Genomic DNA, 27660 nt, shown 5'->3' on the forward strand with positions numbered 1-27660 from the left:
CCTACTGATGCACCCTCTGGAGTGGGAATAGTAATTTTTACCCCTACGCAATCCAACGCTTTCCCTAATGTTGCACTCACTGGAGTGGGAATAGTAATGTGTACCCCTATGCTATCCAACGCTTTCCCTACTGTTGCACCCTCTGGAGTGGGAATAGTAATTTTTACCCCTACGCTATCGACTCTTTCCCTACTGTTGCACCCTCTGGAGTGGGAATAGTAATTTTTACCCCTACGCTATCCAACGCTTTACCTACTGTTGCACCCTCTGGAGTGGGAATAGTAATTTTTACCCCTACGCTATCCAACGCTTTCCCTACTGTTGCACCCTCTGGAGTGGGAATAGTAATTTAAACCCCTACGCTATCCAATGCTTTCCCTACTGTTGCACCCTCTGGAGTGGGAATAGTAATTTTTACCCCTACGCTATCCAACGCTTTCCCTGCTGTTGCACCCTCTGGAGTGGGAATAGTAATTTTTACCCCTACGCTATCCAACGCTTTCCCTACTGTTGCACCCTCTGGAGTGGGAATAGTAATTTTTACTCCTACTCTATCCAACGCTTACCCTACTGTTGCACCCTCTGGAGTGGGAATAGTAATTTAAATCCCTACGCTACCCAACGCTTTCCCTACTGTTGCAACCTCTGGAGTGGGAATAGTAATTTTTACCCCTACGCTATCCAACGCTTTCCCTACTGTTGCACCCTCTGGAGCGGGAATAGTAATTTAAACCCCTACGCTATCCAATGCTTTCCCTACTGTTGCACCCTCTGGAGTGGGAATAGTAATTTTTACCCCTACGCTATCCAACGCTTTCCCTGCTGTTGCACCCTCTGGAGTGGGAATAGTAATTTTTACCCCTACGCTATCCAACGCTTTCCCTACTGTTGCACCCTCTGGAGTGGGAATAGTAATTTTTACTCCTACTCTATCCAACGCTTACCCTACTGTTGCACCCTCTGGAGTGGGAATAGTAATTTAAATCCCTACGCTACCCAACGCTTTCCCTACTGTTGCAACCTCTGGAGTGGGAATAGTAATTTTTACCCCTACGCTATCCAACGCTTTCCCTACTGTTGCAACCTCTGGAGTGGGAATAGTAAAATTTACCCCTACGCAATCCAATGCTTTCCCTACTGTTGCACTCACTGGAGTGGGAATAGTAATGTGTACCCCTATGCTATCCAACGCTTTCCCTACTGTTGCACCCTCTGGAGTGGGAATAGTAATTTTTACCCCTACGCTATCGACTCTTTCCCTACTGTTGCACCCTCTGGAGTGGGAATAGTAATTTTTACCCCTACGCTATCCAATGCTTTACCTACTGTTGCACCCTCTGGAGTGGGAATAGTAATTTTTACCCCTACGCTATCCAACGCTTTCCCTACTGTTGCACCCTCTGGAGTGGGAATAGTAATTTAAACCCCTACGCTATCCAACGCTTTCCCTACTGTTGCACCCTCTGGAGTGGGAATAGTAATTTTTACCCCTACGCTATCCAACGCTTTCCCTGCTGTTGCACCCTCTGGAGTGGGAATAGTAATTTTTACCCCTACGCTATCCAACGCTTTCCCTACTGTTGCACCCTCTGGAGTGGGAATAGTAATTTTTACTCCTACTCTATCCAACGCTTACCCTACTGTTGCACCCTCTGGAGTGGGAATAGTAATTTAAATCCCTACGCTACCCAACGCTTTCCCTACTGTTGCAACCTCTGGAGTGGGAATAGTAATTTTTACCCCTACGCTATCCAACGCTTTCCCTACTGTTGCACCCTCTGGAGTGGGAATAGTAATTTAAACCCCTACGCTATCCAACGCTTTCCCTACTGTTGCACCCTCTGTAGTGGGAATAGTACATTTTACCCCTACGCTATCCAACGCTTTCCCTACTGTTGCACCCTCTGGAGTGGGAATAGTAATTTTTACCCCTACGCTATCCAACGCTTTCCCTACTGTTGCACCCTCTGGAGTGGGAATAGTAATTTTTACCCCTACGCAATCCTACGCTTTCCCTACTGTTGCACTCGCTGGAGTGGGAATAGTACATTTTACCCCTACGCTATCCAACGCTTTCCCTACTGTTGCACCCTCTGGAGTGGGAATAGTAATTTTTACCCCTACGCTATCCAACGCTTTCCCTACTGATGCACCCTCTGGAGTGGGAATAGTAATTTTTACCCCTACGCAATCCAACGCTTTCCCTAATGTTGCACTCACTGGAGTGGGAATAGTAATGTGTACCCCTATGCTATCCAACGCTTTCCCTACTGTTGCACCCTCTGGAGTGGGAATAGTAATTTTTACCCCTACGCTATCGACTCTTTCCCTACTGTTGCACCCTCTGGAGTGGGAATAGTAATTTTTACCCCTACGCTATCCAACGCTTTACCTACTGTTGCACCCTCTGGAGTGGGAATAGTAATTTTTACCCCTACGCTATCCAACGCTTTCCCTACTGTTGCACCCTCTGGAGTGGGAATAGTAATTTAAACCCCTACGCTATCCAACGCTTTCCCTACTGTTGCACCCTCTGGAGTGGGAATAGTAATTTTTACCCCTACGCTATCCAACGCTTTCCCTGCTGTTGCACCCTCTGGAGTGGGAATAGTAATTTAAATCCCTACGCTACCCAACGCTTTCCCTACTGTTGCAACCTCTGGAGTGGGAATAGTAATTTTTAACCCTACGCTATCCAACGCTTTCCCTACTGTTGCAACCTCTGGAGTGGGAATAGTAAATTTTACCCCTACGCAATCCAACGCTTTCCCTACTGTTGCACTCACTGGAGTGGGAATAGTAATGTGTACCCCTATACTATCCAACGCTTTCCCTACTGTTGCACCCTCTGGAGTGGGAATAGTAATTTTTACCCCTACGCTATCGACTCTTTCCCTACTGTTGCACCCTCTGGAGTGGGAATAGTCATTTTTACCCCTACGCTATCCAATGCTTTACCTACTGTTGCACCCTCTGGAGTGGGAATAGTAATTTTTACCCCTACGCTATCCAACGCTTTCCCTACTGTTGCACCCTCTGGAGTGGGAATAGTAATTTAAACCCCTACGCTATCCAACGCTTTCCCTACTGTTGCACCCTCTGGAGTGGGAATAGTAATTTTTACCCCTACGCTATCCAACGCTTTCCCTGCTGTTGCACCCTCTGGAGTGGGAATAGTAATTTTTACCCCTACGCTATCCAACGCTTTCCCTACTGTTGCACCCTCTGGAGTGGGAATAGTAATTTTTACTCCTACTCTATCCAACGCTTACCCTACTGTTGCACCCTCTGGAGTGGGAATAGTAATTTAAATCCCTACGCTACCCAACGCTTTCCCTACTGTTGCAACCTCTGGAGTGGGAATAGTAATTTTTACCCCTACGCTATCCAACGCTTTCCCTACTGTTGCACCCTCTGGAGTGGGAATAGTAATTTAAACCCCTACGCTATCCAACGCTTTCCCTACTGTTGCACCCTCTGGAGTGGGAATAGTAATTTTTACCCCTACGCTATCCAACGCTTTCCCTGCTGTTGCACCCTCTGGAGTGGGAATAGTAATTTTTACCCCTACGCTATCCAACGCTTTCCCTACTGTTGCACCCTCTGGAGTGGGAATAGTAATTTTTACTCCTACTCTATCCAACGCTTACCCTACTGTTGCACCCTCTGGAGTGGGAATAGTAATTTAAATCCCTACGCTACCCAACGCTTTCCCTACTGTTGCAACCTCTGGAGTGGGAATAGTAATTTTTACCCCTACGCTATCCAACGCTTTCCCTACTGTTGCAACCTCTGGAGTGGGAATAGTAAATTTTACCCCTACGCTATCCAACGATTTTCCTACTGTTGCAATATGTGGAGTACGTACATATATTAATTTATATGTAGAGTTTTTAATTTATTTTAAATGTATATGTATTAGTTATAATTTTTTTAATATGTTTTAATGTTTTTATTTAATATTTGTAAAATTATATGTATTTTTAAAATATATTTACATTATTATTAATACATTTAAAAAACGATATTTTTAATTTCGATATTATATTTTTGTACTATGATATTAATTTTTCGATATTTTTGTACTTACCTTTATGAAGATATAACTCTGATATTTTTGACTTCGATATTTTTGTGTCGATATTTTTGTAGGTAGATATTCTGTCTGTCGATATTATGTCATAGATTCACCTGTGAGGCATGGGATTGTCCTTTTAAGCAAGGAGATTAAGGTATGGAGTTCTGAACCTCTTGCATATCCTCCTGAAGATTGTGAGAGATAAACGACTGATAGTTGGACAAAGGAAATTCTCTGCTCAACAGGCCTGCCTGCTTGTTGTCCTTGCTTCTGTTGTGAACAGCTACACAGGAGGTAAACAATCTCACTAATTGATTGAGGGATCACTCCCTTGGCGATTGACGTAGGCTACTGAGACTGTGTTGTTTGTTCTTATTAACACATTCTCCTGCTAAATCAAGGGGGTTCACTAGTATGAGGGCTCTGCAGATCACAGAATGTTCTCTTCAGGTCGATGATTTCCTCCTCTTCAATACTGACCATTTGAATCGACAAGATTGGAGAATAACTCCCCATCCTGTTTGGCTGGCATCTGTCGTCAAAATGAGTTTTTGCTGTGAACGCATCTCTGCCCCTTAGGTTAGGATCTCTGTATTCATCAACAACCTCAACTCCTCCTCGGCAATCATGGTGTCCAGTGATTGAATACACTAAGAGTAAAACCTGTATAGATGCCACAATGGTGGATAGTGGGGAAGATGGGACCAATGCACCGTAAACACACAAGACGCCATGTGCTCCTGGATCTGCATGCAAAGTTTGGCTGACACTTCTGTCTAGATAAATAGCGGCTTGATCACATTCTGGAGACAAGAGATTTCTGGAAGAAAGTCGTTCCCCAAATCAGTGGTGAACTCTTGCTTCAATGAAATTGAGGTCCTTCGAAGAAAGCAGCTGGCATTTGAGAATGTTCTATAGGAGACCGAATTTATTGATCACTACCATTATATTGTCCAGTATCTGTAAAGTGTCTTGTTCAGAAAGAGCATTGAGCAACCAATCGTCCAGATAAGAGAAGACCTGAATTCCGTTGAGATGGAGATATGCAACAACTGGTGCCATCATCTGTGTAAAGTCTCTTAGTGCAGACTTTAGATCAAATGGTACAACCATGAATTGACAATGTTGTCTCTACCACTGCAAACCCCAGACACATCCAATCTTCCTTGGCAATCGGAGTATGTAAGGATGCATCCATGAGGTCTAGCGTAGTCATGAAATGATTGGTAGGGTTCATAGGGTTTATCCTCTATAATGTCTCGATTTTGAATTTGATGTCTTGAGTTAATAATACAGATTCTTTAGGTTTATTACCAAATGAAAGCCTCCTCTAGCTTTCTTCACAAGGAAAAGAATGGCTTGAACTCCCATACTCCTTTCCTGCAATGGGGCTCAGAAAATCGCACCTTTTCAGAATAGGTCTGACATTCCTTTGAGAAGAGCCTTCTTTTTGGAAGGATTCATGGACACAGGCACATGAATGGTCCCTGAAACCTCTGGTAAAGATAAAATGTGATCTGGTATTCCTTCACAATATTGAGAACTCATAAGTCCATAGTTATTTGTTGCCATGCGGAGATAAATTCCTCATTCCGACCTCCAACTTTTGGATGTTGGTCATATTCTCTGTCACCCCGGTACAGCCAGGAATGCTGGTTTTTAGGTCTCGGCAACGAGAACTATTGTCGCCGAGTAAACTCGCAAGGGAGTACAGAGCGGTGCACGAGCCGACCAGGGTCTGTGGACGCGCACACACAAAGGCAGGCAGGCAGGCACACACCAGACACACACAGACAGACACACGCACGCACACACACACACGCACACACACACTCCCTCTCTGCCCACTCCCTCTCTGCCGCCCCCCCCCTTCTACCCCCACTCACCGGGCTCTTTTCCTCTGCAGCGGGTCAGTCACGGCAGCAGGCAGGCTCGGTGTCTTCTCCGGCGATCTTCAGCTGATGTGCACGCTCACGCTGCGTCTCCTGCGCGCCCACCACGCTGTTTCGCGCCCGTTGATCCTCAGCTTGTGATTACTACTCCTTCTAACCCGGATTCTAAATTACTATTTCTTGGTTCTCTAACTCCACTCTGTTGATTCGTAACAAACTGATATTCAGCACATTTCACAGTCTCGCTTTTGCTTCTCATAAATACAATAAGATTATTTTAAGCAATGTCTACCCTTCTTTTGGTTCTGTGCCTATTATGCTTCGGACTATAGAGTTTTAAAAAGTGTGGTGGAAGATTCCATGATATCAGTGGTGTGCACAGTGCAGAGTGAGTGTGCAGAGTGCAGAGTAGTGAGTGCAGAGTAGTGAGTGCAGAGTAGTGAGTGCAGAGTAGTGAGTGCAGAGTAGTGAGTGCAGAGTGTGAGTGCAGAGTGAGTGGGCAGAGAGTGTGCAGAGTAGTGAGTGCAGAGTGAGTGTGCAGAGTAGTGAGTGCAGAGTGAGTGTGCGCGCAGAGTAGTGAGTGCAGAGGAGTGAGTGCGCAGAGTAGTGAGTGCAGAGTAGTGAGTGCGCAGAGTAGTGAGTGCGCAGAGTAGTGAGTGCGCAGAGTAGTGAGTGCGCAGAGTAGTGAGTGCAGAGTAGTGAGTGCAGAGTAGTGAGTGCACAGAGTAGTGAGTGCGCAGAGTAGTGAGTGCAGAGTAGTGAGTGCGCTGAGTAGTGAGTGCAGAGTAGTGAGTGCAGAGTAGTGAGTGCAGAGTAGTGAGTGCAGAGTAGTGAGTGCAGAGTAGTGAGTGCAGAGTGTGAGTGCAGAGTGAGTGGGCAGAGAGTGTGCAGAGTAGTGAGTGCAGAGTGAGTGTGCAGAGTAGTGAGTGCAGAGTGAGTGTGCGCGCAGAGTAGTGAGTGCAGAGGAGTGAGTGCGCAGAGTAGTGAGTGCAGAGTAGTGAGTGCGCAGAGTAGTGAGTGCGCAGAGTAGTGAGTGCGCAGAGTAGTGAGTGCGCAGAGTAGTGAGTGCAGAGTAGTGAGTGCAGAGTAGTGAGTGCACAGAGTAGTGAGTGCGCAGAGTAGTGAGTGCAGAGTAGTGAGTGCGCTGAGTAGTGAGTGCAGAGTAGTGAGTGCAGAGTAGTGAGTGCAGAGTAGTGAGTGCAGAGTAGTGAGTGCAGAGTAGTGAGTGCAGAGTGTGAGTGCAGAGTGAGTGGGCAGAGAGTGTGCAGAGTAGTGAGTGCAGAGTGAGTGTGAAGAGTAGTGAGTGCAGAGTGAGTGTGTGCGCAGAGTAGTGAGTGCAGAGGAGTGAGTGCGCAGAGTAGTGAGTGCAGAGTAGTGAGTGCGCAAAGTAGTGAGTGCGCAGAGTAGTGAGTGCGCAGAGTAGTGAGTGCGCAGAGTAGTGAGTGCAGAGTAGTGAGTGCAGAGTAGTGAGTGCAGAGTAGTGAGTGCAGAGTAGTGAGTGCAGAGTAGTGAGTAGTGAGTGCAGAGTAGTGAGTGCAGAGTAGTGAGTGCAGAGTAGTGAGTAGTGAGTGCAGAGTAGTGAGTAGTGAGTGCAGGGTAGTGAGTGCAGAGTGCAAAGTAGTGAGTAGTGAGTGCAGAGTAGTGAGTGCAGAGTAGTGAGTGCAGAGTAGTGAGTAGTGAGTGCAGAGTAGTGAGTAGTGAGTGCAGAGTAGTGAGTGCAGAGTAGTGAGTGCAGAGTAGTGAGTGCAGAGTAGTGAGTGCTGAGTAGTGAGTGCAGAGTAGTGAGTAGTGAGTGCAGAGTAGTGAGTGCAGAGTAGTGAGTAGTGAGTGCAGAGTAGTGAGTGCAGAGTAGTGAGTGCAGAGTGCAGAGTAGTGAGTGCAGAGTAGTGAGTAGTGAGTGCAGAGTAGTGAGTAGTGAGTGCAGAGTAGTGAGTGCAGAGTAGTGAGTGCAGAGTAGTGAGTGCAGAGTAGTGAGTAGTGAGTAGTGAGTGCAGAGTAGTGAGTAGTGAGTGCAGAGTGCAGAGTAGTGAGTAGTGAGTGCAGAGTGCAGAGTAGTGAGTGCAGAGTGCAGAGTAGTGAGTGCAGAGTGCAGAGTGCAGAGTAGTGAGTGCAGAGTAGTGAGTGAAGAGTAGTGAGTGAAGAGTAGTGAGTGCAGAGTAGTGAGTGCAGAGTAGTGAGTGCAGAGTGCAGAGTAGTGAGTGCAGAGTAGTGAGTGCAGAGTAGTGAGTGCAGAGTGCAGAGTAGTGAGTGCAGAGTGCAGAGTAGTGAGTGCAGAGTAGTGAGTGCAGAGTAGTGAGTGCAGAGTAGTGAGTGCAGGTATGTGCAGTGCAGGTGAGTGCAGTGCAGGTGAGTGCAGTGCAAGTGAGTGCAGTGCAAGTGAGTGCAGTGCAGGTGAGTGCAGTGCAGGTGAGTGCAGTGCAGGTGAGTGCAGTGGAGTGCAGGTGAGTGCAGTGGAGTGCAGTGCAGTGCAGTGCAGGTGAGTGCAGTGCAGGTGAGTGCAGTGCAGGTCAGAGCAGTGCAGTGCAGTGCAGTGCAGTGCAGGTGAGTGCAGGTGAGTGCAGTGCAGGTGAGTGCAGTGCAGTGCAGGTGAGTGCAGTGCAGTGCAGTGGAGTGCAGGCGAGTGCAGTGCAGTGCAGGTGAGTGCAGTGCAGTGAAGTGCATGCGAGTGCAGTGCAGGTGAGTGCAGTGCAGTGCAGGTGAGTGCAGTGCAGTGCAGGTGAGTGGAGTGCAGTGGAGTGCAGGTGAGTGCAGTGCAGGTGAGTGCAGTGCAGGTGAGTGCAGTGCAGTGCAGGTGAGTGCAGTGCAGGTCAGTGCAGGTGAGTGCAGTGCAGTGCAGGTCAGTGCAGTGCAGGTGAGTGCAGTGCAGGTGAGTGCAGTGCAGGTGAGTGCAGTGCAGTGCAGGTGAGTGCAGTGCAGTGCAGTGCAGGTGAGTGCAGGTGAGCGCAGTGCAGGTGAGTGCAGTGCAGGTGAGTGCAGTGCAGGTGAGTGCAGTGCAGGTGAGTGCAGTGCAGGTGAGTGCAGTGCAGGTGTGTGCAGTGCAGGTGAGTGCAGTGCAGTGCAGGTGAGTGCAGTGCAGTGCAGGTGAGTGTAGTGCAGTGCAGGTGAGTGCAGTGCAGGTGAGTGCAGTGCAGTACAGGTGAGTGCAGTGCAGTGCAGGTGAGTGCAGTGCAGTGCAGGTGACTGCAGTGCAGGTGAGTGCAGTGCGTGCAGTGCAGGTGAGTGCAGTGCAGGTGAGTGCAGTGCGTGCAGTGCAGGTGAGTGCAGTGCAGTGCAGGTGAGTGCAGTGCAGGTGAGTGCAGTGCAGTGCAGGTGAGTGCAGTGCAGGTGAGTGCAGTGCAGGTGAGTGCAGTGCAGGTGAGTGCAGTGCAGGTGAGTGCAGTGCAGTGCAGGTGAGTGCAGTGCAGGTGAGTGCAGTGCAGGTGAGTGCAGTGCAGTGCAGTGCAGGTGAGTGCAGTGCAGGCGAGTGCAGTGCATGCAGTGCAGGCGAGTGCAGTGCAGTGCAGGTGAGTGCAGTGCAGGTGAGTGCAGTGCAGGTGAGTGCAGTGCAGTGCAGGTGAGTGCAGTGCAGGTGAGTGCAGTGCAGGTGAGTGCAGTGCAGGTGAGTGCAGTGCAGTGCAGGTGAGTGCAGTGCAGGTGAGTGCAGTGCAGTGCAGGTGAGTGCAGTGCAGTGCAGGTGAGTGCAGTGCAGGTGAGTGCAGTGCAGGTGAGTGCAGTGCAGTGCAGGTGAGTGCAGGGCAGGTGAGTGCAGTGCAGTGCAGGTGAGTGCAGTGCAGGTGAGTGCAGTGCAGTGCAGGTGAGTGCAGTGCAGTGCAGGTGAGTGCAGTGCAGGTGAGTGCAGTGCAGTGCAGGTGAGTGCAGTGCAGGTGAGTGCAGTGCAGTGCAGTGCCGGTGAGTGCAGTGCAGTGCAGGTGAGTGCAGTGCAGTGCAGGTGAGTGCAGTACAGTGCAGGTGAGTGCAGTGCAGGTGAGTGCAGTGCAGGTGAGTGCAGTGCAGTGCAGGTGAGTGCAGTGCAGGTGAGTGCAGTGCAGGTGAGTGCAGGTGAGTGCAGTGCAGGTGAGTGCAGTGCAGGTGAGTGCAATTGAGTGCAGTGCAGGTGAGTGCAGTTGAGTGCAGTGCAGTGCAGGTGAGTGCAGTTGAGTGCAGTGCAGGTGAGTGCAGGTGACTGCAGTGCAGTGCTGGTGAGTGCAGTTGAGTGCAGTGCAGGTGAGTGCAGTTGAGTGCAGAGTGGTGTGTATTGACAATGTAAATGACAATTCCATTTATTTATGATTTAAAGAAAAAAAATGTCACGAGCAATGCCAATAGCTCTACCTTTAATGATGCCGAGACCATTGCATTGTAAATGCTTGTTGAATCCTACCTTCTGTTTTTGTTACTTAAAAGAGTAAAATGATGAAGGCTGTGTTTCCTTGAAGGTCGTCTAAAGGATTTCCACTTTAAGGACTTAGATGAGTTTTGAGGTTCCCATTTAAAAGAAGAAGAATGTGTAAGCTCCTTGAATAGGCAATGCAGTGTATCCTCTATATCTGGGCCAAATAATCTTGAACCCTCAAAGGACATCTTTAAAGAAGTTGATCTCAGAGCCACATATTTGTTTCAGTCGTTCAGATATAGATTCAATCCGGCAGACACGTGTGCTCAGTTTGCTGAATCTGTAGATCTCACAACGTCAAACGAGATACCCAATAGTAATTCCACTTGATGTTTCATTGTTTCTAAGTCAGAACATTTGTTGCCCTCCTGGGCTGCTTTAAATAAAGTTTCACAATTAATGACTGTGTAGTGTAGGCTCCAAATACCTCTGCCTTCATTGCTACATCAGACCCAGCAAAGACCTTCTTGAGAGAGGAATTAACTTTTATGTCAGCAGGATCCTTCAACATATTCTCTTCCATCATTGAAGACCTGCCCACCAAGCTGGCTGCCACTGAGTCAACATGAATATTGTCTGACAAGAGTTACTCAAATTCTTCCAAACAGTATAGTTTGGGCGTAAATCTTGCCAAAGCAATTTTATTAGGATCTTCCTATTCCTATTTCTGCCTAACTGCTTCAAAAACAAACCGATTCATTGGAAGACCAGCGTTAATTGGTTTCTTAAACCGGCACAAAACTGAATCTGAGAAGAAAATGTTTTCTCAACTGAATCGAAACCAATACGACTCTTATATGACTCAATACATTTGGTAACATGTCCTTAGTTATATAGCTTCCCTTTTGCACTGGAGAAGAGAAATTATTGTCAGAATACGAGGAAATATCTGATGAAGACAATTAATGGCAGATAATTTCTTTTTCATTTTTAATATTGTCTTTACCTTTATAATTCGTCAATGTTTCCAAAACAATCCTCCTTATCTTTTCTTCTACACTCTCACCTTTGCCCTTCCTTTGTCTCCTATATGAAGAATGCTTCCCCATTATAATATCAACACGCTCTGCTAAAGGTGTCCACAATTCCAAGCAGTAGTGCATAGTAGATTTGCTGGCTTCCACTGAGTCCACCTGAAACCCAGACTAGTCCACTTAGGGACAACAGCAAATGTTATGTGTGTTATGTTATGTGTATCTGCACCGCGTGCCATTACAAGTTCAAAACTGGTCTGATTTGCAAATGTTGACACCTTTTATTGTCCACTAAAGGTGGCCACTTTTATTTTGGTGCCCTGGCCTATTTTATGTCCCAGTCCGACACTAGAATGGGCAGCATGATTATATGAGTGTTGCAGTTTCTTGAGTGGTGATGGTGGGCCAGGCAGTCGGGGGCGCGGGGTCTGCTGTGTTTTGGTAGAGATGGGCAGGAGGTCTGTGAGGGTGGAATGGTCCAATTGAGGCTCAAAGTTTTTGTAGATGCTGGTGATCTTGATGATGAAGAATGGGACAGCTGGATGCAAAGGCAGTGAGAGGGGGTTACGCTGATGGAACTTGCTGCCGGAGAAGTAAAGTCTTTCACTATGACAAAGATACTCCAAACAGATCCCCAAATATGCATCAGTAACAGGAATAATACTCACCTGAGTGCTCTGCGCTGCTTAAATAGTAAAAAAGGGGCTGCGTCACATTCGCGTTCCCAAACTAAGGCTTGCACATGCATGGACACTTCCGATCCACTTCACATGTTTGAGCCTAGCCCATCTGGTGACCTTCACATTGGCAATGAAGGAGCCTCCTGTGTTCTGACCTTGCAACTGCTGCCCCACAAGGTAATTCCACTAATGTCCCATGATGTATGAATGATGTGCAAGCCTGTCAGGCAAGAGAGCCCTACCCTGAAGCAACGCAAGTCTTCATCTTTTAACAAGCATTTACAATGCAACGGTCTCGCCTTTGCAAAAGTTAGAGCTGTTGGCATTGTAAATGACACATTTTTCTCTATGTGTTGTTTTTGAAAACAGATTAAAAAAATGGCATTGCCTTTTACAATGACAATAGCTTAATCTCTCACAAATGTGAGTAGTGAATAGTTGTAGTAGAGTTAGTAGTAGATAGGGCGAGTAGTATAGTGATTTGAGAGTAGAGAGTAGTAGAGAGTGAGTAGTAGAGAATGAGTAGTAGAGTAGTAGAGCGAGTAGTATAGAGTTAGTAGAGTTGTTGATAGTGAGTAGTAGATAGTAGAGAGTGATTAGTAGAGTGTGAGTAGAGAGTAGTAGAAAGTGATGGCGCGGTCGTGCTGTGGATGGATGGCGCGGTGGTGCTGTGGAAGGATGGCGCGGTGGTGCTGTGGAAGGATGGCGCAGTGGTGCTGTGGAAGGATGGCACGGTGGTGCTGTTGAAGGATAGCGCGGTGATGCTGTGTAAGGATAGCGCGGTGGAAGGATGGCGCAGTGGTAGGATGGCGTGGTGGTAGGATGGTGCAGTGGTGCTGTGGAAGGATGGCGCGGTGGTGCTGTGGAAGGATGACGCGCTGGTGCTGTGGAAGGATTGCACGGTGATGCTATGGAAGGATGGCACGGTGGTGCTGAGGAAGGATGGCACGGTGGTGCTGTGGAAGGATGGCTCAGTGGTGCTGTGGAAGGATGGAGAGGTGGTGCTGTGGAAGGATGGAGTGGTGTTGCTGTGGAAGGATGGAGAGGTGGTGCTGTGGAAGCATGGGGGAGTGGGGCTGTGGAAGGATGGCTCAGTGGTGCTGTGGAACGATGGTGCTGTGGAAGGATAGAGTGGTGGTGCTATGGAAGCATGGATTGGTGGTGCTGTGGAATCATGGGGGAGTGGTGCTGTGGAAGCATGGGGGAGTGGTGCTGTGGAAGGATGGCACAGTGGTGCTGTGGAAGGATGGCACAGTGGTGCTGTAGAAGGATGGCGCGGTGGTGCTGTAGAAGGATGGCGCGGTGGTGCTGTAGAAGGATGGCGCGGTGGTGCTGTAGAAGGACGGTGCGGTGGTGCTGTGGAAGGATGGCGCGGTGGTGCTGTGAAGGATGGAGTGGTGGCGCTGTGGAAGGATGGAGTGGTGGCGCTGTGGAAGGATGGAGTGGTGGTGCTGTGGAAGGATGGAGTGGTGGTGCTTTGGAAGCATGGGGGACTGGTGCTGTGGAAGGATGGACTGGGCTGTAAAAGAAAGGACGATTGGAGCTGTGAAAGGGTGGACGGGTGATGCTGTGGAAGGATAGACTACTGAAGAATGGATGAAATGTGCGGCGGAGGGAGAGATGGATGGGTGGTGAGGTAGAGGCATGGATGGGTTGTCCTGGGACCGATAGATTTAGGGTGCTATGATGGCATAGGTATGTTAGCACTCTAAATAAGAGGCGCAGTTGAGAAATGTTAGAGGGGTGCTGTACAGGGGGTAATATAGACATGTCTTACCTCATATTGGATGTATTGTTTCCTCCACTCGGGGGTGATGTGGGCCGAAAGATGCTCCGCGAACTTCATGCTGCCCCCGGAACCACTGCCGTAAGCGGGTCATAGAGGGTTACACGGACCTGGGACCCGCTCCCTCCCATGTGTGTCCCTTTCACGGTTCCTCTGCCCTTCTCTCCTGTTCCCTTTCACTGTAACCCTCCTTTCCTTTTCCTCCCTCTACACACTCTTTCCTCCTCTCTCTGCTTCTCAGCCCCTCCCCCTGTTTTCCCTCCCTCACCTCCCTCTCCCCTCTGTCTGCGGACCCGCAGCCATCTTCAGAGCGCTCACTACGCCTGTGCATTTCACCCGGCGTGACGTCATGGTAACCACCTCCTCCTTCCCAGCGATCAGAGGCAACCTACACCTTAGGGGAGGAGCATAAAATGTCAACAGCCAATCCGAAGGTACAGAGGAGGAGTTAAAATCGAGGGTCATGAATAAGTCTCCGCCTTACAAAAAAAAACCGCCTATTAGTAAACAGAAAATCGGGGAGGGGGATGGTGGGTGGGGACAGAAGGGAGCGGAGCGGCCCGGAAGGTAAAGACTGGAAAGCATGTCGGCCGAAAACTTTTTTTTCAGCGCTATACAGCGCTAACAACTAACAAGAACTGAACCATTTTCAGTATTATTTTGTTTACATCCTCTGCCTAGCTGTACCGTGGCCGCTATGTTCACAAGGGTCAGAGTAACATTTATGGAACGGAAGGGCTTTACGGTGTAAGGTTCCATACCGGAGTACAGCCTCTGTTGACTTCGGAGCCTGATAGAAATTTACAACACTTCAGTCGGAAATTGGCCTTCTAAGTTGAAAACACGAGATGCAACAACTGTGCATTCATGAAACAAGCAATGTTAAAAAAAAGACTGCATTCTCAAAGGCAAGAGAGGAGCGCTCCACACGACTGGAATGCCTCGGAGAAACGCAACCTCATTTTGGGATTCGGGGGGGGTGTTTTTCTTTCTCTCCTCTTCCCATTGGCTGGAAGGTAAAATTCCACCCAATGGGAAGAGGAGAGAAAGAAAAGAGAAAGAAAGTAAAAAACACACCCCCCGAATCCCAAAAAGACGGGGCTTGAACGGAGTGACGCCCCTCTCCTCCAATGGCTGGCCTCCGTTTAGGAAGCCAGCCAATGGAGAAGAGGGGCGGGTTCAAGACCCACTCTCTGAAACATCAGTTTTCTCCCAGCGAGACTGCGCAAGCATAGCCTTCGCTAGGCGAAACCTAAAAAGGGAACCCCCACTCACGCACCTAATGTCCTCGCCCTAAAGGCAAAAAAAATGAACAGGAGGATTCTGGGAATGCTAACCCTCATATAACAACCAGAAGAGTTGGAGGAGCTTCATTTACAGAATTCTCCTGCGTTTTTTCTGTCTTGGGGGGGAGGGGGAGGTCACCTCAAATATAATGACCGGGACGACTGACATAGAGGTAATGGGCTCTCCTCAGCAGAGGAAGAAGCCCACAAGCTAACCACAAACTTCAAAAAAGAAAAATAGATTGTCAGGTGAAAGCCCAGGACTGCAAACATGAGGCCCAATTCACAAAGGGAATCATACATTTGCCCCTGTTAAGTTTATCCCCTGTTTCGGGTGCAGATCCACCATTGTCCCTATTCGCATAGCTCAACGTTAATACTCTGGACAGTTGGGACTGTTGCAGATCTCCAAATCTACTAATTCATGTGTTATTTAAGATTTGCTTTTTTCTCAGTGAGAATGCTTCTGCAGGTTTTTTTGGGTGAATTTTCCATAGGGAAAAGATTTTTGCCTTGAAAAAGTAAGGGGCTGTTTTGTACCCCTACCCATCCTGAAAAGGTCTAAGCTCTGCTGGACCAGAGCTCTGTTGTATGCTGCTTTTGTGCTTCTCAGCACGTAAGCTTCTTAGAACGTAGAATGTTTGAACTATTTGAGTCCTGTGGTCAGTTGGAGCTGGACTGTGCCTGTGAGCAGTCGGTGGTTGTTAAGCTGTTCCATCCGTCTGAGAATAAACTTTATCCTGAAACATAACCTTATCGTGGACCTTCTATCTTTCCAACATATTGGCGACAGTGGGAGCGACCTTACAAGAATTCAGGATACTCAAGGAGGAACAGCGTTCACTTCGTGCTCCAGTTAAAGTAAGATTTTCATACTTGTTAATTGTGCCTTGTTAGCACCAGCGGCTGCTTAAGTACATGTGCCTTGATAGCACCAGCGGCTGTAAAAACTTTGATTATTCTATTAATTGGGAAGTTTTTCAAGTAATTTCGAGTGTAAACACTCCTGCATGTCTGCGTTTCTGCGGCAGTATTAAATTAGTGCACTTGATGGCACCCGCGGCAGACAATTAACATACAAACCACGGCAAACGTTTAAATACAATATTAACGTAGGAGACTGTGGATTAAAATAACGTCGTTACTCTTCAAAATAACGGTACTTACTTGTATGGGCTCGAGCACCTCGCCTTTCTTGCTGCGCAATCAGAACGTTTGAGGCTCATCATTCTCTCTGCTTCATAATCGTCAGGCATATTCTTCTCTTAGTGATCGTCACAGTTGCAGAGCATTGTGGGAGTGATGCTATCACGTTTTCTCACGTTTTAGGCCATCTTAGTTTGGGAGAATTTGTAAAGCCGGCGAACAGCATGTTTTAAAGAACATTTCTGTCTTAGAAACGTTTTTTTTGTTCTAGAATTTTCTCCGTTTCAACAATAGTTTTCTAAAAAGAAGATTATTAGTTTTTTTTTACCAGTAATATTTCAAAAAAAAACAAACTTTTTTTTATATAATTTAAGAAATTCAAGATTTATTACAGTTATAATAGTTTATTAACAATTAAACTATTCTACTTATTAAAACAAATTTATATTTTTGGCCAACAGTCATGGCAAACATTATGGTTCCAAAAACAAAAGTGGGTGGTTGCACTTGGAGCGTATTTTTTGACGAACGTCTGGATGGACACGTGAAAATATGTAAAGCTTCCTAAAAGGCAAATGGGATATGATGTGGAAAATATGAAGAAGCGCGAATATTGAGTGAAAATATGGATAAATATGGATTAAAATCGATGAACTAAAAAGAAAAAAATGTGGATAAATATCCTGTAATGCTGTTGCGTCTGGGAGTGGAGCATAATGTTTATGCTCCCCATAATGATGTATTTTAAATGAGTGCATTAGGGCAAGCACTACCTAGGCTGCACGCTAAAAAGCACGATGTGAAAAAAACGATGATTAAATTTGGAATATCGGTGTGCAGACCACCCACTTTTGTTACTGATGTAGAATGCCCCCCGTTGGATCTTGCACCCTGGATAAATGAATGAATATACAATGAACTAAGTAACATACTCCACATCTTGAGTTCCGAACAACGGTATAGCGTTGATAACATTGCATGTTAAAATATTGTTAAGATACAACATCAGAAAATGGCGAAATGCTGTATGTCACAGTAGTTACAATTGAATGTTGGGAGTTGTAGTGCAGAGGCAAGTTTGAGAGGAGTAAGCAGGACGCACCAGGGGGCGGAGCACGCTAGTTTTAAAACGAGGGTAGATAGAAAGGGCCTCGACACACAAGAACACTTCGGGCGTTGAGGGCGGTAGCCGCGCGGCACACAGAAAACATCATGAGCAGGTACGATAAGCATAGAACTGTAAAAGTTAAATAGGAGCGTTTCTGAACACCTGTTAGTTTGTATAACGAGGCAGATCTTTTCAGTTATTGAGAAGGCTGAGAGCACGGGTATCTTGTATAACGTTTGTGAACGTGTAACGATTTTGCTAAACGATGATGTCACCTGGGAGGGTGGTGAGAGTTTAAAGATAAAAACGTGATCGAGCAAAGGCATGTTTAAGGAGAAGCTAGCGTGATTTGGTTGTTAGCAGGGAAGAGTTAAATAATGTAAAGAACTGGTGTGTAGAGAACAAGTTAACTCACATAATTTTTATATTGGTTTTTAATTCATTTGTTTGCACTGTTATTTCAATTGTATGCTAAATGCGCACTAAATGAATGATGACATGTATTTGATGTAGTATCCATTACTGATAGTCTTCTTCATTGGTTACTTTGTAGCGACCCCTGACGAAGGGCTGGTGACGCAGCCCGAAATGCATTGGGCTTTTAATAAAATTATGCTGCTCGGAACTTTTGGTTGCACTTGGAGCGTATTTTTTGACGAACGTCTGGATGGACACGTGAAAATATGTAAAGCTTCCTAAAAGGCAAATGGGATATGATGTGGAAAATATGAAGAAGCGCGAATATTGAGTGAAAATATGGATAAATATGGATTAAAATCGATGAACTAAAAAGAAAAAACTGTGGATAAATATCCTGTAATGCTGTTGCGTCTGGGAGTGGAGCATAATGTTTATGCTCCCCATAATGATAAACATTATGGTTCCACCACATTTTCTACCAGCGGCAGGTGATCCCAAAATGGATTGGGATTTATGGTATCCCATGTTCCTGGCTTACGTCAGTGTTCTGGAGGAAGGTGGTTGTTCGTCCAAAAGGAAGTTAGATTTATTACGGTTGTCTTTAGGTGGTCAAGGCATCAAGGAGTTATCAGATTTGCCTCCCTTGGAAGATTCTGACTCTGAAACTGATGTTTTTGAAATTGCTGTCAAGCAACTTACCATTAGATTTGGAAAAAAAGTCAACACTGTAATGGAACGTTTTACATTTTATTCAAGAGCACAAAAAGAAAACGAGTCTATTGAGAATTATATATCTGCGTTACGTGCTTTGGCTGGATCTTGTGCCTTCGACACTATCAACTATGAACAGGTTCTTAGGGACCAAATTATGATGAAAACAAAAAGCAAGAAGATACAAGAAAGATTGTGGCTAGGAACTGAAACTTCGCTTAAAGCTGTGGTTAACATAGCTAAGGGTATCGAACAATCAGAGAAGTTCGTGACTGAAATAAGAAGTCAGAGTCAGGGTTTTTCAGTCAAAATCCAAGAGTCTATACCTGAAGTTTCTGTGGTCAAAGGTCAAGCTTTTCAAAAGAAATCTGTTGTTCCCACTTTCAAAAAAGAAGGTTTCATGAAAGAAAATAGATTTAATAATAGACGTACATTTATTATATGTTATAGATGTGGAAGTTTTGACCATGTGGGGAATTTTAAAAGTTGTCCTGCTTTAAATAAGATTTGCGTAAAATGTAAAAAAAACTGGTCATTTTGGGAAAATGTGTCGTTCACCTCAAAAAGTAAATTGTATTTCGTTAGACCATTCATGGGTACTCACAAACTTTCTCTCGGGGGCCAAATTTACAGTGTGGTTTGTGGCCGAGGGCCGCACCGGTGGAGGCGGGGTCAGTGGGGGAGGGGGAAGGGGCTAGAAAGAAAAAAACTGTGACCATGAAGTTGAACACAGGCCCCTGCAGCTGACGCGTTCATCCACTGAGCCAACAGACCAGCATACACACACATCTCTCTTTCTCTCTCTGTCTCTCTCCCTAACTCTCCCTCCCTCTGTCTCCCTCCTTCTATCTCTCTCTCTCGCTCCCGCCTTCCCTCTCTGTTTCCCTCTGTCTCTCTGCCTCTGTCTCTCTCTGTCTTACCTCTCTTTCTCTCTCTGTCTCCCTCCCTCTCTTTCCTTCCCTCTCTCCGTCTCCCTCCATCTGTCTCCCTCTATCTGTGTCCCACTGTCCATCTCCCTCTGTCTCCCTCCCTCCGTCTGCCCTCTGTCTGTCTCCCTCCCTCCCTCTGTTTGTCTCCATCCCTCCCTCTGTCTCCCTCCCTCCCTCCCTCCCTGTCTCCCTTCCTCCCTCTGTCTGTCTCCCTCCCTCCCTCTGTCTCTCTCCCTCCCTCTGTCTGTCTCACTCTGTCTTTGTCTACCTCCCTCTGTCTGTCTCCCTCCCTCCCTCCGTCTGTCTCCCTCCCTCCGTCTGTCTCCCTTCCTCCGTCTGTCTCACTCTGTCTTTCTGTCTACCTCACTCTGTCTTTCTGTCTACCTCCCTCTGTCTGTCTCCCTCCCTCCCTCTGTCTCTCTCCCTCTGTCTTTCTGTCTCCCTCCCTCTGTCTGTCTGTCTCCCTCCCTCTGTCTGTCTGTCCGTCTCCCTCCCTCTGTCTGTCTGTCTGTCTCTGTCCATCTGTCTGTCTCAGTCTCCCTCTGTCTGTCTCCCTCTGTCTCCCTCCCTCTGTCCGTCTCCCTCCCTCCCGGTCTGTCTCCATCCCTCCCTCTGTTTCCCTCCCTCCCTCTGTTTCCCTCCCTCCCTCTGTCTCCCTTCCTCCCTCTGTCTGTCTCCCTCCTTCCGTCTGTCTCCCTTCCTCTGTCTGTCTCACTCTGTCTTTCTGTCTACCTCCCTCTGTCTGTCTGTCTCCCTCCCTCTGTCTGTCTCCCTCCCTCTGTCTGTCTCCCTCTTTCTGTCTCCCTCCCTCTGTCTGTCTCCCTCCCTCTGTCTCCCTCCATCTCTCCCTCTGTCTCCCTCCCTCTGTCTATCTCCCTCTGTCTGTCTCCCTGTCCCTCTGCCTCCCTGTCTCCCTCTGTCTTCCTCCCTCTGTCTCCCTCACTCTCTCCCTCTGTCTCCCTCCCTCCCTGTCTCCCTCCCTCCTTCCCTCTGTCTGTCTCCTTCCCTTCGTCTCCCTCTGTCTTTCTGTCTCCCACCCTCTGTCTATCTGTCTCCCTCCCTCTGTCTGTCTCACTCCCTCTGCCTGTCTCCCTCTCTCCCTCTGTCTCCCTCTGTCTGTCTCCATCCCTCTGTCTATTTCCCTCTGTCTGTCTCCCTCCCTCTGTCTGTCTCCCTCCCTCTGTCTATCTCCCTCTGTCTGTCTCCCTCTGTCCCTCTGCCTCCCTGTCTCCCTCTGTCTCCCTCCTTCCCTGTCTCCCTCCCTCCTTCCCTCTGTCTGTCTCCTTCCCTTCGTCTCCCTCTGTCTTTCTGTCTCCCACCCTCTGTCTATCTGTCTCCCTCCCACTGTCTGTCTCACTCCCTCTGCCTGTCTCCCTCTCTCCCTCTGTCTCCCTCTGTCTGTCTCCATCCCTCTGTCTATTTCCCTCTGTCTGTCTCCCTCCCTCTGTCTGTCTCCCTCCCTCTGTCTGTCTCCCTCCCTCTGTCTGTCTCCCTCTCTCCGTCTGTCTGTCTCCCTCTCTTCCTCTGTCTGTCTCCCTCTGTCTGTCTCTCTGTCTGTCTCCATCCCTTCCTATGTCTGTCTCCGTCTCTCCCTCTGTCTCCCTCTGTCTCTCCATGTCTGTCTCTATCGCTGTCTGTCTTTATCGCTGTCCGTCTCTATCATTGTCTGTCTCTATCGCTTTCTGTCTCTGCCTCTATCTGTCTCTGGCTGTCCCTGTCTCTGACCCTATCTAGCTCCGTCTGTCCCGGTCTCTATCTGTCTCTGCCTCTATCTGTCTCTATATGTCTTTATCTGTCTCTATCTGTCTCACCTCACCCAGCTCTCACTCCATGCTGCCCTCCCACCTCACCCGGCTCTAACTCCCTGCTGCCCTCTGTCACCTCACCCGGCTCTCACTCCCTGCTGCCCTCCACCTCCCTCACCCGGGCTCTCACTCCCTGCTTTGCCCTTCACCTCCCTCACCCGGCTCTCACCCCCTGCTCTGCCCTCCACCTCCCTCACCCAGCTCTCACTCCCTGCTCTGCCCTCCACCTCTCTCACCCGGGCTCTCACTCCCTGCTCTGCCCTCCCACCTCACAGGGCTCTCACTCCCTGCTTTGCCCTCCCACCTCACAGGGCTCTCACTCCCTGCTGCCCTCCACCTCCCTCACCCATGGGCTCTCACTCCGTGCTCTGCCCTCCACCTCCCTCACCCGGGCTCTCACTCCCTGCTCTGCCCTCCACCTCTGTCACCCGGCCTGCTCTGCCCTCCACCTCCCTCACCCGGGCTCTCACTCCCTGCTCTGCCTTCCACCTCCCTCACCGGGCTCTCACTCCCTACTCTGCCCTCCACCTCCCTCACCCGGGCTCTCACTCCCTGCTCTGCCCTCCACCTCCCTCACCCGGCCCTCACTCCCTGCTGCCCTCCACCTCCCTCACCCGGCTCTCACTCCCTGCTCTGCCCTCCACCTCCCTCACCCGGGCTCTCACTCCCTGCTCTGCCCTCCACCTCCGTCACCCGGCCTGCTCTGCCCTCCACCTCCCTCACCCGGGCTCTCACTCCCTGCTCTGCCTTCCACCTCCGGGCTCTCACTCCCTACTCTGCCCTCCACCTCCCTCACCCGGGCTCTCACTCCCTGCTCTGCCCTCCATCTCCCTCACCCGGGCTCTCACTCCCTGCTCTGCCCTCCACCTCCCTCACCCGGGCTCTCACTCCCTGCTGCCCTCCACCTCCCTCACCCGTCTCTCACTCCCTGCTCTGCCCTCCCACCTCACCCAGCTCTCAGTTCCTGCTCTGCCCTCCACCTCCCTCACCCGGCTCTCACTCCCTGCTGCCCACCACCTTCCTCACCCGGGCTCTCACTCCCTGCTCTGCCCTCCACCTCCCTCACCCGGCTCTCACTCCCTGCTCTGCCCTCCACCTCCCTCACCCGGCTCTCACTCCCTGCTCTGCCCTCCACCTCCCTCACCCGGCTCTCACTCCCTGCTCTGCCCTCCCACCTCACCCGGCTCTCAGTTCCTGCTCTGCCCTCCACCTCCCTCATCCAGGCTCTCACTCCCTGCTGCCCTCCACCTTCCTCACCCGGGCTCTCACTCCCTGCTCTGCCCTCCACCTCCCTCACCCGGCTCTCACTCCCTGCTCTGCCCTCCACCTCCCTCACCCGGCTCTCACTCCCTGCTCTGCCCTCCACCTCCCTCACCCGGCTCTCAGTTCCTGCTCTGCCCTCCACCTCCCTCACCTGGCTCTCACTCCCTGCTCTGCTCTGCCCTCCCACCTCACCACGCTCTCAGTTCCTGCTGTCCTCCCCTCCCACCCCCTCTCCCCTGTGCGTCAGCCTGGCTGACACAGCCTCCTGGGCACCCCAGTACTTAACAGGTCTTTAAACGACCATTTGTTTGTTAATGAGGCTTTGTTCACCTCTTAGCGCCCCTGCAGCTCCACTCTTGACTGTGGCTGGAATCGCCCGGGCCCCCACAGAGCAGTGTCTCTGACTCGCACTGCTGCTCACCGAGGTGTTTGCTGAAGATAAAAAAAAACACACACAGGTGCGGCGATGTCTAAAGCTCCGCGGGCCGCCACTGAAGGCTTGCCGGGCCGCTACTGGCCCGCGGGCCGTACTTTGAGTACCCCTGCGTTAGACGAAGAAGAGTTTGATGCAGAATTCAGTGAGTTCAACTGTATTTCATGTATATCTTCTGATGATTGCAAAAGTTTTCCATCTGCTTTGTTTTACATTGATGGAAGGGAAGTTTCCATGTTAGTGGATTCCTGTGCATGGTATTCTATAATTGGGAAAGATATTTTTGAGGAATTGTGGCCCAATAGAGAATTCACGTGTCCTGATATCAAACCTGGTAGTTATTCGGGCCATAAAATCGAATTAATTGGTTTCTTTTGGGCAAAGGTAGAATTTAAGGACAGGTTCACTCAAGCTAAAATCTATATTGCTAACAAAGGGGAGTCGATTTTAGGTTGGCCCCACCAGAAAGAGATGGGCATCAAACTAGATCCGAATGCTTCACCTCCTGTATATATTTACCCGAATATCTCATGGCCTGTTTGCATTGTAACCCCTAATGACAATGAATTTGTAGATAACATTAAAAAAGATTTCCCCAGTGTATTCGATGAGAAATTAGGTGAGTATGCTCAATTTAAACACAAAATCATTCTTAAGGACAATGCAGTACCTGTAAGGCATAGGGTCAGAAATGTACCTTTGGCATATCGTAACAAGTTGAAAGGTATTCTCGATGATTTAGTTAAATCTAATATCATCGAACCCATCGAGTCTTCTCCTTGGGTTTCCCCTATTGTTCTTTCTTTAAAGGCCAATGGCGAGCTCCGTTTATGTGTGGACCTTCGCAGCCTCAATAAAGAGATATGGACTGACATGCATCCTTTACCGAAAATCATTGAACTAATTTCCACCCTCTCTGGTGCAAGTGTATTCTCCACATTAGATCTTGCTAGTGCATATCACCAAGTAGTTCTACATGAGGAATCTAGGAATCTAACAGCTTTTGTTACTCCTGAGGGTATGTTTCGCTATTTACGTATGCCATTCGGTCTTGCGAGTGCCGCATCTGTTTTTCAACGCTTAATGAAGTAAGTGTTGGAGGGCTGTAAGGGTGCCATTGCATTCCAAGACGACATTCTGGTCTTTGGCAGTGATGTTGTGCAACATGATAAGAATCTTAAAGCTGTTTTGGGTGGGATACAATCAAAAGGTTTGACTTTAAAATTTTCCAAGTGCAAATTCAGACAAGAGAAGGTAGAGTATTTGGGGCATGAGATTTCCAAGGAAGGTATTAAACCTAAATTCGAATATATTGCCAGTATTTCAAAAGCCCCTGCTCCTATCAATAAGGATCAATTGTTTTCTTTTCTAGGTTTAACTGAATATTTTAGCAAATTTGTAAGAAATTATGCTTCTAAAGTGTCTTCTCTTCCAGTTTTACTTAAAAAAAATGCAAAGTTTTCATGGGGTAATGAACAGCAACTGCAATTTGACGTGTTAAAAAAAGAAATTTGTTCTGCACCTTTCTTAAAAGGGAGGTGTGTTGTATGCTGCTTGTGTGCTTCTCAGCACGCAAGCTTCTTAGAACGTAGAATGTTTGAACTATTTGAGTTCTGTGGTCAGTTGGAGCTGGACTGTGCCTGTGAGCAGTCGGTGGTTGTTAAGCTGTTCCATCCGTCTGAGAATAAACTTTATCCTGAAACATAACCTTATCGTGGACCTTCTATCTTTCCAACAAGCTCCATCCATTCCACTGGAGAAAAGGGTTCAAGCAGGGCCGGACTGGCTACCGGGCAGTTGTGTGTGCTGCCGAGCAGGGGGGTCATTTCGTTGATGGGGACCTGTGTGTGCAAAACGAAATTCGTTTTGCTTTTTTTATTTCACAGCGCAAGTAGGTCCCCATCAACGAAATGAGCTCACACCACGGAGAAATCCTCCCCCTGCCCGGCAGCACACACAACTGCCCGGTAGCCAGTCCGGCCCTGGGTTCAAGAGGAGCTTGCCAAGTCCACAAGCTCATGAGTTTAAAGGTATTCATAAACTCTCATGGCAAACCACGCCTTGATCCTGCTACACCCAATCTCTTGCTGGGGGGAGAGGGGAGGTTTAGCATTGTGCAATTTAGTGCACAAATACGCAATAGTAAATGGCAGCTAGTAAACATATGTTTCGGGCCTAATATGGCTTTGAGAACTGGGCTAATGGTGTCTTCACGACATGGAGCAAGGGAGGGTGGCAGCAGTCCATTCAGGGATAGGCCTATAAAGGGGTTTCTGCCCTGGGGGTGCTGGGAAGGAGACAGCCAGCATGGAAGGTACAGTACAGTAGTCGTACAAGGAAGAGAGAGGGGTGCGATGTAAAGGTGGCCATTTTGTCTGGTAGAAGTCCATGCACGCTGCACTCGGTCCTCCGCGTTGAGCCTCGAACAGTGCTGCTGCTGACCCCAGCAGGTTTTATCCGTGCCCCTGGAAGGGCTTGTGATTTATACAGCATTATTACCCAGACCACATAATGAGGACCGGCCGAGGCTTTTAATCCTGGCCTAATGGGACCTGCGGGACACGTCTCTTCGTGGAGAGGAAGCGGCCACGCGCACGTTAAAAAATCATTAATTAACAAGTGTGTTACTGAGGACAGTCTTAATGTCAGAGATACTTATGGACTGCAGCTCTGACGCTGCCGTGGGAGCTCTCGGTGGAAAAACAACAGGTCACCAGACAGGTGCTTGCACCGCTCGCGTCTATGTACAAGTGTTGTGCCCAAACAATGACTGGGTGGTCAGATCTCTTGATATATGTGCTCTGCATATCCTGTGAGTGGCGGCTTGCATTTTTCTTTGTGTGAAGTGTGTATTCTGTGAGTGAGTGCTCAATCTCTTACTCCTGCTGTCTGTTTTCTGGAGTGGGCACTCAGCTCTCTTCATACATCACATATGTCATGACTGAGGATGATCACATCTCATATACATGTGATGTGTCTGTCATTTTAGTGGACATTAAAATATCTGTACTGGTCTCTATGAGTAGGCGCTCACACTTCTCTATACATGGGCCATGTATGTCCAACGAGTGGGTGCCCGTCTAGCTTGAGAGTGGTTGCTCATATGCCTCTGCATTAGTAGTTTATCCTGTGAGTGGGCTTTCATCTATCTGCATACATCATTTGTGTCCTATTAAAGAACACTTGCATCTTTTTGGACACATGCTTGGCTTTTTGCATAAAAGACAATGATATACTAACATACCATCCTCATAAACCTAAAAACAATGCTGCCTGTTCCAGCTTTATACTGGTCGACAAGAGTAACTTCACAAAACTGCTGATCTCTCTGAAACACTCCAACCACTTCAACAATCCTCTTCCCACCAAACCCCTCAACGAGCCCTTGCACCTCTTACTCCCCTTATGGACTACGATCATCAATGCTTCACTAACCCAAAGCTCCATACCAGATAGCCTAAAAAGTGCCCTGGTCGCTCCCATTTTGAAACAAGCAAGGACAGTGCTGTTGTGGTGCTGAGTGATGATGTGGTTCGGCTGGGTGATGTGGTGGTGCCCCTGAGTGATGTGGTGGTGCCCCTGAGTGATGTGGTGGTGTTCCTGAGTGATGTGGTGATGTTCCTGAGTGATGTGGTGGTGTCCCCAAGTGATGTGGTGGTTTCCCAGAGTGATGTGGTGGTGTCCCTGAGTGATGTGGTGGTGTCCCTGAGTGATGGAGGGTGGAGTTGGAGGGTGGAGGTGGAGTTGGAGGGTGGAGTTGGAGGGTGGAGTTGAAGGGGGGAGTTGGAGGGGGAGGTGGAGTTGGAGGGGGGAGTTGGAGTTGGAGGGTGGAGTTGGAGTTGGAGAGTGGAGTTGGAGGGTGACGTTGGAGGGTGGAGTTGGAGTTGGAGGGTGGAGTTGGAGTTGGAGGGTGGAGTTGGAGGGTGGAGTTGGAGTTGGAGGGTGGAGTTGGAGGGTGGAGTTGGAGTTGGAGGGTGGAGTTGGAGTTGGAGGGTGGAGTTAGAGTTGGAGGGTGGAGTTAGAGTTGGAGGGTGGAGTTGGAGTTGGAGGGTGGAGTTGGAGAGTGGAGTTGGAGGGTGGAGTTGGAGTGTGAAGTTGGAGTTGGAGTTGGAGGGTGGAGTTGGAGTTGGAGTTGGAGGGTGGAGTTGGAGGGTGGAGCATCATAGATGCCTCTGAATTAAAGACATCTTGCAATTTTAAAAAATCAGTTTACCTTACCAAAGCTAACAATATTCCCTATCTAGGGAAAACTGAAACGAAAGGAACAACATTTTTGTTTGAGCAAGGTACAGGAATTCCTCAATTTATGGAAAGGTATCCCCAAACAATCCAGCGTAATGCACATATCATGTTACACGTTTGCTCTCTATCACAACAATAGTCTAAGGAAAATCGCAGAGCCATGATGAAAGAGCGCCACGACTACAACGGCGCAGGTAGAATTGCGCTGTGGAAATGGTTATCGCACGTTTGAAAGAAACGAGGTAAAAAAAAACAACAGCCATTTAAAAATGAAGTTCCATTTCTTTATCATACGGAAGGAGTCAACAACCCACAAGGTGGCAGCAGAGGCTTTTAACACACCGATGTGCTCAGAATTGCTAAGGAACGCGTCTCACGGTGATGAAAAATGCAGAGTTCATGTGAAAAAACGCGGTGGAAGGACAAGTGTGCAAATACAATGTGCGCCCTCCTGAAAAAACCTACAGCGGACCCCACCGATCTCAAAAACTTCCGCCCCATCTCGCTCCTCCCTTTTCCTGCTAAAGTCATCGAG

Source organism: Lissotriton helveticus, chromosome 1_1, assembly GCF_964261635.1.
Source record: "Lissotriton helveticus chromosome 1_1, aLisHel1.1, whole genome shotgun sequence".
NCBI classification, from domain to species: domain Eukaryota; kingdom Metazoa; phylum Chordata; class Amphibia; order Caudata; family Salamandridae; genus Lissotriton; species Lissotriton helveticus.